The 13,006-nt window shown below is 40.6% G+C and overlaps 1 protein-coding gene across 5 annotated transcripts in view; it reads left to right on the top strand.

Moving 5' to 3' along the window:
• Positions 1 to 13,006, top strand: part of PAG1 (phosphoprotein membrane anchor with glycosphingolipid microdomains 1) — a 144,341-nt gene that overhangs the window by 73,509 nt on the left and 57,826 nt on the right. For 4 of the 5 annotated variants that reach the window (XM_003269486.4, XM_030795539.1, XM_030795538.1 and 1 more), the window contains one exon: positions 8,543 to 8,636. The gene's annotated coding sequence lies outside the window, so the exon portion shown is untranslated. Of the gene's footprint in view, positions 1 to 7,498; positions 8,637 to 13,006 lie in introns of those variants that run through there. The other variant, XM_030795541.1, reaches the window with a different exon arrangement.

The raw sequence follows: 13,006 nt of genomic DNA on the forward strand, positions 1-13,006 counted from the left end.
GGAGCAAGGAAGACACTTCAAACTACTTTATCCCATATGGTCCATTTATAAAATGCCATCCTACCAACCCCCAGTTCACACACGGCCCTGCATACCCCTCTGAAACTCAGGCATTTTACGGACAACAATCTTTCAAAATGTGGAAGCTGCCAGGTGAATAACCAGAGCTTAAATGTCTCTCCCATGACCCCACAGGCAGAGCCATTGCCTCAGGTCAACACAAACAGCCCAGCCAGTTTTGCAGAACCCCAAGAAGAGAGGCCAGGGTCCTTTCTGTGGCTGGGAAGTTACCCCGTGGCTGGGGCTTTTCACAGCAGAGGAGCTTCACAGCAGATTTTTTGTATGTTTGGCATCTCAAACACATACCTGGGCAGACTTCAAGTTAGTTACTGACCCCACAACTTTCTCGGCTTCCTGGGGAAAGGGAAGTCTTTCTTACCTGCCTCTCCCTGCCGACATGCATACCCATTCACACAACTTCTGCTGGGGCAGCAACCCTCCAACCCCATAACCCCTTGAGCAATCCCAAGATTAGATAACTTAGAAGTCAGAGAACTGTTTCTCATCAGGAAATGCCTGAGGCAGACCTGAGGCTTTGTGAGAGACAACCCGGTGTTGCAGGTGGCTATCCAGTTAGCTGCCCATGATGCACAATGGCAGGACAGGACATGTGCATTAGGCCAAGACAAGCCAAAGCTCTATAAATGACAGCTAAAGTCCCAGTCCAAAAGAAAGTTCCTAAATGTGCAGAGTAGAAAGGACTGGAATAATATTTACTTTTTGTTCATTGTATTCATAAGCAAGGAAATAACATTGACAGGTGAATAAAGAAAATGAACAAATGACTGAATGAGTATCCTCTGTAGTTGTGCTGGCTATTATCTCGCACTTATTTACATTGCCTAAAAGAAGATGTTTTAAAGTCTGTATTTTACTATCAATTTATAAACTCATAATTAGAGGAGTCAATTTATATGTTTTCTATTCACTAAAGCAACATTTAAGTACTGAATCTAATCTTGCTTTGTATTCAGATGCCTGAGAAGCATGCTATAGAACTTCTCTTAAATACATCATGCTGCACATTGTAAACTATTCTATTCTGTGCCAACAAGAAAGATTTCTTTTCCTGTTTTGAACACTTCGGTCATTTTGATTATTTCTCTGCTGAAACTGCAAGGAATTCATATCCAAGCCACACTTGGGATGGATGCATACAGATAAGGCTTATACTAAATTATGGCATTTTAAGCCTCTTTCCAGGTAGCATACTTAGAAATAGATTTTTGCTAGTAAAATGTCATTTTAAGCAAATCAATGTATGTATTATAACTGTATCTGTCTTACCTGAGTCCTGTATGTTGTAGATAGTGTAAGGATACATTGTTAAGGATTTTTATCATCAGCTTCCTAGAATTCAAGAAAATTATGTTCCCCTTGGAAAGGAGATTACAGAGTTTTCATTAAACCACACCACTGAAGAGGATTTGCAGAAAGAACTATTTTTCCAGTGTCATACTTATAATCTTTTTGATGCCTAAAGAAATCTGATGATTATTATATTTTGCCTTCATCTTATCTTCACAGTGGCCTCTTTTGGCAGCTCTGTGAACTACTCTTTCTTGCTGCTTCCATTTTTTCTGTACTCAATGAAAAAAAATAAAACCCAGAAAACCCTCTTTTAATGGACTGCTGCTTTGCATACATCAGGGATTTCAGCTGTTCAAGTGTGTGAAAAATGAAATAGGAGACATCAGATGGCATGAAGACTAGAACTGTTAACACAGTAAATACCAGAAAGGCTGAAAGTGTGAGCCAAAGCAGCTGGGGAGCGGAAAAAACGAGAGGCACAGCTGGGAGAAGCAGCAAGAAAAAGCAGCCAGGAAACATGAGGGAGCTTAGCAAGGGGAGAAGAGCAGCTGATGAAAACAAGAATCCTAGGATAAGGGGATAAGGGAGGCAGAAGCATTATTAGTTATGTTTTTCCAATATTGCACAGTGCATCATAGCCCATATGCATTGCCTTTGGCTACCTCTTTAATTGCTGTGTCATTGAGCATATTTAATACAGTTTTCTTGCATGATTGCTATGGACTGAATATTGAAATGTCAATGAAATATCTGTACGTTGAGGTTGAACTCTGTTATATTGATAATGTATTAAACCTGTCAGGGAATTCAGACAGGTTAATGAGAAATATCATGCATTAGTTTAAGGATACTTTTTTTTGTTTTTTTGTTTTTTTTACCAAAAGTATATCAAATTGCTAACATTTAGTATTTGGACAAATAAGGAATGTGTGTAATTAGCTGGGTTAATAACTGATTTGGTAGGTATATCCAGAGAGCACTGATGAATAAATTGCTGTCTTCCTGAAGAGAGGTTTTTGGTGTTTTAACTTTATCCAGTCTTAGTCCACATTAGGCCTCACATGAGTAAAACTGTATAAATGCGTGCCCCAAAGTTGGGAGAGATAGCAGATGTAAAAACTGATGGAAACAGAATCAGGAACATCTTGACATTTAACACAGTGACCCAAATCTAAGAAGCAGAAATGTCACAGGGATCAATATAAGCACCCGGCTCCCCCAGTTAAATTGCAAAGGAACAGTAAGGAGAGAGGAAGCTTAGCAGCATCATATCTCACAGAAATTTAGATTTTAGTCAAATATAAATATATATACACATGTGTTAATATGTTTATAATATTGTGTATATTTGCATGTATATATATGTTAATATATATATACACATGTATATGTGTGTGTGTGTGTATGTATGTCAGGGTAGCTGGTAAAAAGGATTCTGTGATCTTTGGCCTTCTAAATAATGTGGGTGGACAGAAATAAGAGACCTGTTCCACTCTTCACTGATGAAGTGCTTCTTCACCTGGAGAATTGCCTTTGAGCTTGATCTTTTAGAAGAGAACATCCAGAAAATGACAGTGCCAGCCCCCAGTACATCTCCTCCTGCCTTCCTTGTTCCCTCACTATTTGTTCCTCTTGCATGCGCCATCGCTGCCTTCCCCAAATCTGAATTTGTTCTGACTAAAGCAGAAAACACTTTAGATGTTTCAACCTACCCCACAGTCCACTGGAGCACATCACTAATTATACTCTCTCTGTGCCTCACCCACAGTAGTATCTTGCCCAATGCCAGCTGTGTTTGTTTGCTGAATCTCCCATGTTGAGATGTTACTGCCCCAGTGAACACTAGGATGACTACATCACATTCCAGCGATGTTATTGCCATGCAGATGTAGGCTCTGGTATCCCAAGATGATTCTCAGGCTCCCATGATCCTTACTGCTTGGTCTTCCAAGTTTCAGCTCTTTCTGTGTCTATGTAACCAAGTGTCTGGGACTGAAGATATTCTTTGGGTCTCATAGTCTGTGTTGGTCTTGCCAGGTGATCTTCCTGAGAACTGTGGCTGTTACTCTGAGTCACTGCCCAGTGGCTAGATTCTGTTGCTGTGACTAGACCTCCAGGATGGTAATGGACAACCCTCCTGACTTCACCAACCTATTTACTCTTTGCTGATAGTTTTGCCTCCCTGCGATAGCTGGGCCCCAAAAATCCCCACCCACCCCCACCACCAAAACCCACATAAGGGTTATTTCCTAAATCAGGTCCATGTTGCCTTGTTCCTTGGATGTTGTGCTTGGTTGCTGGGCTCCCCTCCCAGGTTGGGCTTTGTAGCTGCAGCAGGCTCTTCGCCTACTCTGCTCTTGTGAGCAGACCTGGCCAGGGACCTGCTCCCTTCTCCTGGCAGCCTTTGTGTTCTTTTGAGTTATGGCAGGTGGTACATGAAATCATATTCTTTGCAATAGAGAAGGAGAGCTCAAGAGCAGGGGAAGAGGGACTTCTTTAAATAGGTGTCTTCCAGTATTTGAAGGGTTGCCACGTCAGGGAACTATTGGACTTGTTCTGCATGGCCCTAGACCTTAAAACCATGACTCAAACAAGGTTGAAGCCACTAAGCCTCTGGAGCACAGAAGAACCTTTCTTACTCCTAGCTCAAATTTAGCAACACTTCCCAGAGACAGAAAGGGATTCCTTGGGATGGAGGAAGCCCTTTGTTGTGGCAAGGAATTCAGCATAGGTAGATTAGCAGGTCTAAGTTTTGTTTATTGGTTTATTTCCATTGCAACATAAAGTATTGTATTTACTGGAATGATGTTTGCATGTGGGAAATATTGCTGCAGCAGTATGCCCATCATGAGCAACCTGTAATCCTACTCTCTTCTCTGTCTTCAGGGACTGTGAATGAGAGAGGTTGTATTACAGCAGCATCCTTGAGCCTACTCTGATTTTTTTTAAAATGAATTCACTCAATCAGTGAATAAATATTGAGCAATTACTATATTCCAAGCACTGTGATTCATTCCGTGCTCAGTACATTGAACTATTCTGTTTAACCAAGTCCTTTTGACATTGCAGTTATAGATGAGATGTCACAGACGTTGTAGAAAGGATTCAAGTATCAAGTGGGGTTGATTTATGGATGACCTTTAAGTTTCTTTTAAATTTGAGAATCTATAATTGAGATTCATGATTCTAGTCTCATAGTGAGTAGTTATCTTGCCTCCAGGTGCAGTTTTTAAAAGTCAGACATGAATTTGGAGTAGATTGCTGAAGTCTGTTCTCCTCAATCCCTGTATTTGTCTACCCAGATAGCAGGGAGATACACTCTCAACATCATTACTCCTTCCCCAAAAGAGACTGTTAGGATATAACCTTGAGAAAACACTCCTTTCCTTAGACCCTCCTCAGCACTGCCAGCGGGGGCTCAGCCCAGGCCATCTGTCAGGTGCACATCTCATCCCTCAGGGTTTCAGTGTCCCAGAATGGAGCTCTGTTTCGGTTCTGCTGAGTGGCTTTAGCCAGAACAAGAGTTCAGGTTAGTTTGGTAAAAACACATCCTGAACTCCTGGAGTTCACTTGCTTGGGCCTTCTTATGAATGTCATCATTAGTATTAAGAAGTCACCAACCGTCCTCATGAAAACTGTCAGAGAACCAGGTGTAACAGAAACTGCTGAGCATGGCATTCCATGGACAGGATATGTGGGTTTCAGGGAGAGGTCATATTTGACTAAATCGTCAGTATCAGAAGTCCTAAAATTCCATTCGGTGGAAAAGGAAATCAATGTTGAAGGTATGGGATTTCTGATTGGGTCAATAATCATTTGCAGTGATTAACCTTATTATCTCTATACCCTGATAACCTAATTATCTCTATCACCTTTGGACATAATCAGCAAGATGAAAGGAGACCTGAAGAAGTGTTTGATCTATCAGAATTATACTCAAGTTGTCCCAGTCAGGGCATGATAGTTTGCAATGGAGCTAGGTTATCTGCTTAGTGTAACAACTCCCATGATTCCAGCTAAAATTATTTTGGGGTTTGCCATTTTTTTTAAGATTGATCTGAAAAATGACTGATGCTTATAACATCCAAATCCTTGGAATATTATTTTTCGTAAGAGCTTTATTTAGATGCAATTCACATACCATACAAGTCATCCATTTAAAGTACAACCATCAATTTTAGGACATTTTCATCACCCCTTCTCCCCTAGCCCTAAGGAACACAAACCTACTTTCTATCCCTATGTATTTGCCTATTTTGGACATTTCTTATAAACAGGATCATATAATATGTTTTTTTGTGACTGATTTCTTTCACTTAGCATGTTTTCAAGGTTCATCCATGTTGTAACATGTACCAGTATTTTATTCTATTTTATGGCTGAATACTATTCTTTTGCATGGATATACCACATTTTGTATATACCTATTCAACAGTTGAGGGGCATTGTTTCTATTTCTTTGGGTATTACAAATAATGCTTCTGTGAATATCTATGTGCAAGTTTTTGTGTGGATGCATAGTTTCATTTCTTTTGCTATATGCTTGGGAGTGGAATTGCTGGGTCCCATGGTAACTCTCTGTTTAACATTCTGAGGAACTAACAGACTGTTTCAAAGTAGCTGCGTCATTTTACATTCCCATCAGCAGGGCATGGGGTTCTGATCCCTCTACATCCTCTTAACACTTGTTATTAGCTTAGACATGTTTATTATGGCCAAGTGCAAATCACTAGGAAGGTATGAAGTGGTATCTCATTGTGGTTGATTTGTACTTTGTTGATGGCTACTGATGTTGTGATGTTGAGCATCTTTTCATGTGTTTATTGATTATTTGTGTATCTTTTTTGGAGAAATGTCTCTTCAGATCCTTTGCCCATTTTTGGTTGGGTCGTCTTTTTATTATTGAGTTATAAGAGTTATTTATATATTCCATATATAAGTCCCTTATCACATACGATTTGAATATATTTTCTCCCATTCTTTGGGTTGTCTTTTCATTCTCTTAATATTGTCCTTTAAATTACAAATATTTTTATTTTAATGCAGTCCAGTTTATCTGTTTTTTCTCTAGTTGGCTTGTGCTTTTGGGGTCACCTGCCTCTACCAAATCTGAGCTCATGAAGATTTAGCCCTTTGATTTTTTTTCTAACGGTTTTGTAGTTTACACTTTTACATTTAGGTATTTGATCCATTTTGCATTAACTTTTTCTGTGGTCTGAGTTAAGGATCCAACTTTATTCTTTTATATATGACTGTCTAGTTGTTCCAGAACCATTTGTTGAAAAAGCCTGTTCTTTCCCCATTGAATAGTCTTGGCACCCTTGCCAAAAACTCAACTGGCCATATAATTGAAGGAATATAAATATATGGGTTTATTCCTGGATGCTAAAGTATTGATCTGTATGTCTATCCTTATGACTGCACCACAGTGTCTTGATGACCTTGTTTCGTTGGAATATTTTTAAGTCACAAAATGTATATTTTGAAAATTCAAAACTGTGCACCATTTTTATATTATTAAATTAACTGTCAAATCTTGTCTCCAATTTTCAAATCAGGATCTTACTCATATCTGGTAATAGAGAAAGCACATCCAAACATTATTTTTAATACACATTAATAGAATTTGACATTTAAAAAATTGTTAATTTAAATTTTACCTTTTAACTGCAGCAATGTGATTTAGATAATTAAATCTTGCTCATATTTCTGGCTAATTCAGGAGAATTCCCTGGATTGACCATGATGACAAGGAAAAGTGGAGAGGTTTATGGTTGGAATCCACATCTAAATATATCTGTATGGCAGGGGTTCAGAAGGAGGCTTGACTTGAAGTCTAATAAAAGAGTGGAACGATGGCTTGGGAACTCAGTTGTGTATCAAGCCCTGCACCCAGCGAAGCTCTGTCTCCTAGTTATGAGACTGACAGCAGAAAGACCTGGAGTCGGCTTAGAAGAAGACAGCCCATGATTGTCTGTCTTATTCTGATCTTTTTAAACTTATTAAAAGAAAATAATAATGTAGCTAAATGCAGTGGCAAACAAAAGGCAGCAGTTTCTCACTTTCTGACTGTCAGGGTAACAATAGATATACCTCAAGATAATATAAATATTCTGCTGACTCTGCTATCAGAGAAAGCAACACACAGTCTAAGATGATAATTTGTGGTTCTAACAAAAAAGCATCAGTAGATGCAAATCTAGAAGGCTCATGTTCCACTCCGTTTGTTATGTCAGAAATCGGGAATTATGCCTTAGTTGGTTAAAATGATTGAGAGGTTCTGAATCTTAGTCAATAGCCAAGATATTCTCCTTAGAGCATAAACACAGCCATTCTTTCATCTGTTCATTCGTTCATTCGTTCGTTCATTCATTCCGTCCCTCTCCCCTCCTCCCTTTCATACTGCACTTGTCATAGTGTCTTATGTAAAGTAAGTGTTCAATATGGGAGAGACTTATTTGAGGATGGGAAGAGAACTAGAGAGGAAGGGGGGCTGGAGGAAGGGCTAGGCACCAAAAACAGCAGAACAACAGGTAGGATTGGGGAGCTGGTGAATCAGGAGGGAAAGCAAGGAAAGTTGCCCATGTAGCCTCTCTTTTCTGAACATCTTCCCCATTTCCACAGCAGAACGCATGAAAGGACAACTCGGGGCTAGATTTGCATGTCGTCCAGGTCACACTGTTCACGCTGCACCAAAGTCTCCTTCTAATAAGAAATTTTCAGAACTGAATCACAGCTTACCTTACCAAAAAGTATAAATACTCTTTTCAAACAAATCACTTGTTTTATTTCAAATTCAGAAGACAGTTATTTGAATTTTAGTATCACTGTAGTAACACAGAGATTTACTTGGCATAAGCTAGGAAAAATATGGAAACAGCAAGTAAGTTGAATTGTATTTGATTAGACACTTACTTGGCTTTTTTTATTAAAAATTTTTCTGTGGATGGGGAGATATGAACTTTTGTTTATTGACTTTTTTTATTTAATTATTACTGTCTATAGTTGTGCCTCTGCATTTCAGTTTGCTTTGTTCAGGAAGGAATATAAGAATATAAATCTCAGTGTTTGGCGTAAGTACACTAGCATTTTTACAGTGAACTGAACAAGTATCTTTCACAGTGTATATCCATCTGCCTTTTTTTCTAACTTTCCTTCTCTTTGACTATAGACCAGAAAGAAGAGAAGACTCTCACCACAACATTTCAAAGGGAATACATTGCCAGAACTTGGAATACTCTTCTGGACAAACATTTTCCTCCAAGGTAAATACTACTATTGTACCAATAAAGGGACACATCGTTAGAATTTTCAAATGGCAGTGGTACAGCACAAAGGTTTAATTGTTTAGTCTCATACAGACCTAGAGTGATATGAGAGAAAGAGAGAGAGGGAGAGAGAAGAAAGCAGTGCTGTTGGGGTATCCTGCAGTCTCTTCTAAATGTGTTACCAGGAGAATGCCATTAGAATCTGGGAGCTCACTGAGCTGTACGAAAAATGTGTGGGAAATGAGGAGGAAAGAAGAGGCTGGCCTTTTTTCTTCGTGTTACAGATACTGGTGAACACAAAAGCCAGCGGGGTTCAATTATGAAAATAACATTTCATCCTTTATGAGGAAAAAAATGAGTAGTTTCCTTTAGAGGTTAAAATAAAATATATGCTGTATTCATGTCACAAGAGGGGAAAGCCTGAATCATAATATTTTACACCAACTGAGACAAGTATGAAAGATTTTAAGGAATTCCATGTTCTTCTATGAAAATAGCTGCTAAGTAAGCCTTTAGTAAGCCTTTCATTGGTTTGTGAGAAATGCTTCATGAAGTTCTTGTTTTGGAAATCATATCTTTAATGCCTCTTGTGGGGAGGGGTGTGTGTGTGTGTGTGTGTGTGTGTGTGTGTTTGTGTGTGTGTGTGAGAGAGAGAGAGAGACCAAAGAAGGATCTGTCAGCATGATACTATATGTTTCAGAGGAGTAACTCTAGGCGCTTTCTTTGTGAATCATGAGCTTAGTGGGAATAAAGGCTTAACAGAAGCAGCTGAATTCATAGTCAGCTTTGGCATTCATGAATTAGCTGCCAATATTTTAGCACAAATTGCTGTGTCATTTCTATGAAGTTCCCCTGTCGCTGCTCAGTCTGTAGCTAAAAGCTGTCTTATTTTATCTGATGAAACACCTCCTTCCTTATAAAGACATTTGTGTACCCACACACACAGAAATGCAAAAACATATGATCCCCCTTAAAAGAAAATAAACTTGTCAACTTTCTCCGTTTAGAAGTTAATATGATATGGTTGATGCTACCTAGCCCTTCGTGTTCTAGAAGGCAGTTTCGGAATGGCCAGGGGAGAGTCCTGTTTTCCTCCTCGGTCCTCATCCTGGTTATTCTCTTCTGAAAGGCTTGGGGTGAGGGAAATGTAGGCTGTACATTAGAGGAGAATTTTGTGATACTATTCATTCTCAGTTCTGACAGAGAGGACATTGTTTGTTCACTGTAATAGGCTTGGCAGGAATCTGTGCTGTGCGTACAGAATGGGAAAATAGCAGAGCAGTGGGAAATCTCAAAATTCTAAGCAGCAGATCAGCTTAGAGATTTTGCAAAAATCTATTTTAATAGCTTCTCATTACTGTAGACGTAAGTCATAATTTGGGGAAACAGTTTTCCTTTCAGTGATAATTTTCTTCACATTGCATTATGCCTGTGTTACATGAAAAAAGTCTTTAAGATGCAGTATGCCTATCTGAGTACTGTAGTAACAAGAATTAAAATCATGGAAGTTTAGAAATACTTGATGAACACACTAGACCTGCTTTGATATTGCCCTTTGTATGTCAGCATTCATGTTGGTACAAATGAAAATTAGCCTATGTACGTCATCTGGTGGTTCACAGAAGCAAGTGTATGCTGCCAAAGATAAGAGCAAAAAGACACATTTAAAGATGTGCATTGAGGTAAGAGGTGCACTGCTAGTGAGAGGGAGCCATGCCCCAAATGTTCAGAACTTTAAAGGCAACAACTATAAAAGCAAAGGCTCAAAGCAGCATGCAAACCCTGAACTGGAAACTGAGCTGGCCATGACTGAGGCCTGGCATTTCTGCTTCTTGAGGCTGTGTGTTCCCACCTCTCCCTGAGCACACAGACTGTGCAATATGATGGGCCCTGATAGCCCCAGGTGTCTGGGGACCTCGTGTGTGTGCATGTGTGCCAGGCTGCTGGGTTCACAAACAGTATGTGAGCTAGAGAGTGGGAGAGCCTGCCCCACACCCAGCAGCCCCAACAGCAGCTGTGGGGGACCCTCGTCTTTAGGCTTAAAGAGAAATTTATCATGGCTGCCCAATCTTGGCCTATATTCTTTTTTTTTTTTTTTTTTTTTTTTTTTTGAGACGGAGTCTCGCTCTGTCGCCCAGGCTGGAGTGCAGTGGCGCGATCTCAGCTCACTGCGAGCTCTGCCTCCCATGTTCACGCCATTCTCCTGCCTCAGCCTCCCGAGTAGCTGGGACTACAGGTGCCCGCCACCATGCCCAGCTAATTTTTTGTGTTTTTAATAGAGACAGGGTTTCACTGTGTTAGCCAGGATGGTCTTGATCTCCTGACTTCGTGATCTGCCTGCCTTGGCCTCCCAAAGTGCTGGGATTACAGGCGTGAGCCACCACACCTGGCCTCTTGGCCTATATTCTTAAGAACAGCTCCCTGGATATTTTTATAAAAACTACATAATATAAATTGTGAGACTTTTAAAATTCTATCTGTGGTAGTGTCAGTATACAGTAGATCATTGGATTATTGCAAATCCCTTTTTATGTAGCCTGCGTAAGGGTTAATCTTATGTAACAAAAGCAGGTCCTTTACTCCACCACTTGTGACATGATTCACACATATTATCTGCTTTGTTGTTTTTAAGTTTCTCAGTCTTTTAAAATGTATTTGTTAGACAATCTTTTTGATGATGCATTTGTCTGTCTTTTTAAAAATGTATAGAAATTGGCCAGCTGTGGTGGCTCATGCCTAAATTTCCAGCATTTTGGGAGGCCGAGGTGGGCAGATTGCTTGAGTCTAGGAGTTCAAGACCAGCCTGGGCAACATGGCAAAACCCTGTCTCCACAGAAATTAACCAAGCATGGTGGTGCATGCCTGTAGTCCCAGCTACCTGGGAGGCTGAAGTGGGAGGATCTCTTGATCCTGGGAGGCAGAGGCTGCAGTGAGCTGAGATCATACCACTGCACTCCAGTCTGAGTGACAGAGCAAGACCCCGTCTCAAAAAAAAAAAAAAATATAGAAATATATTTATATGATGATATTTTCAAGTACATCACAAAGATGGCAAGAAAAAATCACCAAGGCTTGAATAAACTCCCTTTATTCTTTCTATTTGATACATTTTTTTGGTCTGTTTTTCAAGCAGTTTTTGTTTTATTGTTTTTCACAGCTGAGTTAAGGATTACTGAGGGACGTGAGGTCGAGGCAGGGCCAGGTTCTCTTGCTCCCTCCAGGGGCTCCTCGGAGGCGCTGCCTGCAGCAGCAAAACTGGCAGGTCCCTGGAAGACACCTTCATGTGCAGGGTAATTGCTGGCCCATCTGTGACTCAGCAGCCATGCCTTCTATCCTGCCTGCTTGTTCCTTTCCTGTGGAATTTCCGGTAACCACTGAGACCTGATCTTTAGCACACACCAGTGACAGCTGGGTCTCCGTATCCTGTGACCACAGTTCGCCAGAAAGCTGGGAGAGCCTGCAGGCAGCTAAGTCAGTGTGGGCATGGGCCTCATGTGTGTCATCATCATGGCTCAGGGGAGGATGCCCTAAAGCAAGGCATGCAAGGGCCTTGTTTCACCAATGCTATATGTCACCATCTAGTATGAAAGAAAATGTTTATCAGTCGAGGGAAATTGGAGTAAACACTTAATGACACTGTTTTATTTTGGGGTTTTTTTTGTTTTGTTTTTCTGAGACAGGGCCTTGCTCTGTTGCCCAGGCTAAGTACAACAGTGCTATCTGGGCTCACTGAAACCTCTGCTTCCCAGGTTCAAGCGATTCTCATGCCTCAGCCTCCTGAGTAGCTAGGTTTATAGGTGAATGATACTATTTTATTTAACAAACACTTACGTTGTACCTACAGTGAGGCAAGCACTGGTCTAAGCACTTTGCAAGTATTAAACTTTAATCTGCCCGATCACCCTATTACTATTATTAACATTCCTGTTTTACCAGAGAGGAAACTAAAGCCCAGAGAGGGTAAGTGACTTGCCAAGGAAGAGTAGAGACAGCATTGGCATCTACTCCAGGGTCTGGGCATTAGGGCTCCATGCATCTCAACACAGGTATTCCTGGACCACAGCAGAGCCTACTTAACTGTCAGGCCCCTTTGGGGTCTGTGAATACACACGCTGCCCCCCACAGAGGTACACACACCATGTTATGTTGTCATTTTTGGAACTCTATCGCCATTGACTGATGGCATTTGCTTCAGTGGAGGAAGAATTTGTCATCCCTGTCCTTCTAGAATTCAAAGTGGGTGCAGACCAATGTTACACAGTAAACAGGATTCCAGGCATCTCCTCCCGTGGCTGTCAGGGTGAACTGCATCCTGTGGCATGCCTGCAGAGGAACGCCCAAGCAGCATGCGGAGAAAGGACCAGGGT

The sequence above is a fragment of the Nomascus leucogenys genome, chromosome 16, assembly GCF_006542625.1.
Source record: "Nomascus leucogenys isolate Asia chromosome 16, Asia_NLE_v1, whole genome shotgun sequence".
NCBI lineage: Eukaryota > Metazoa > Chordata > Mammalia > Primates > Hylobatidae > Nomascus > Nomascus leucogenys.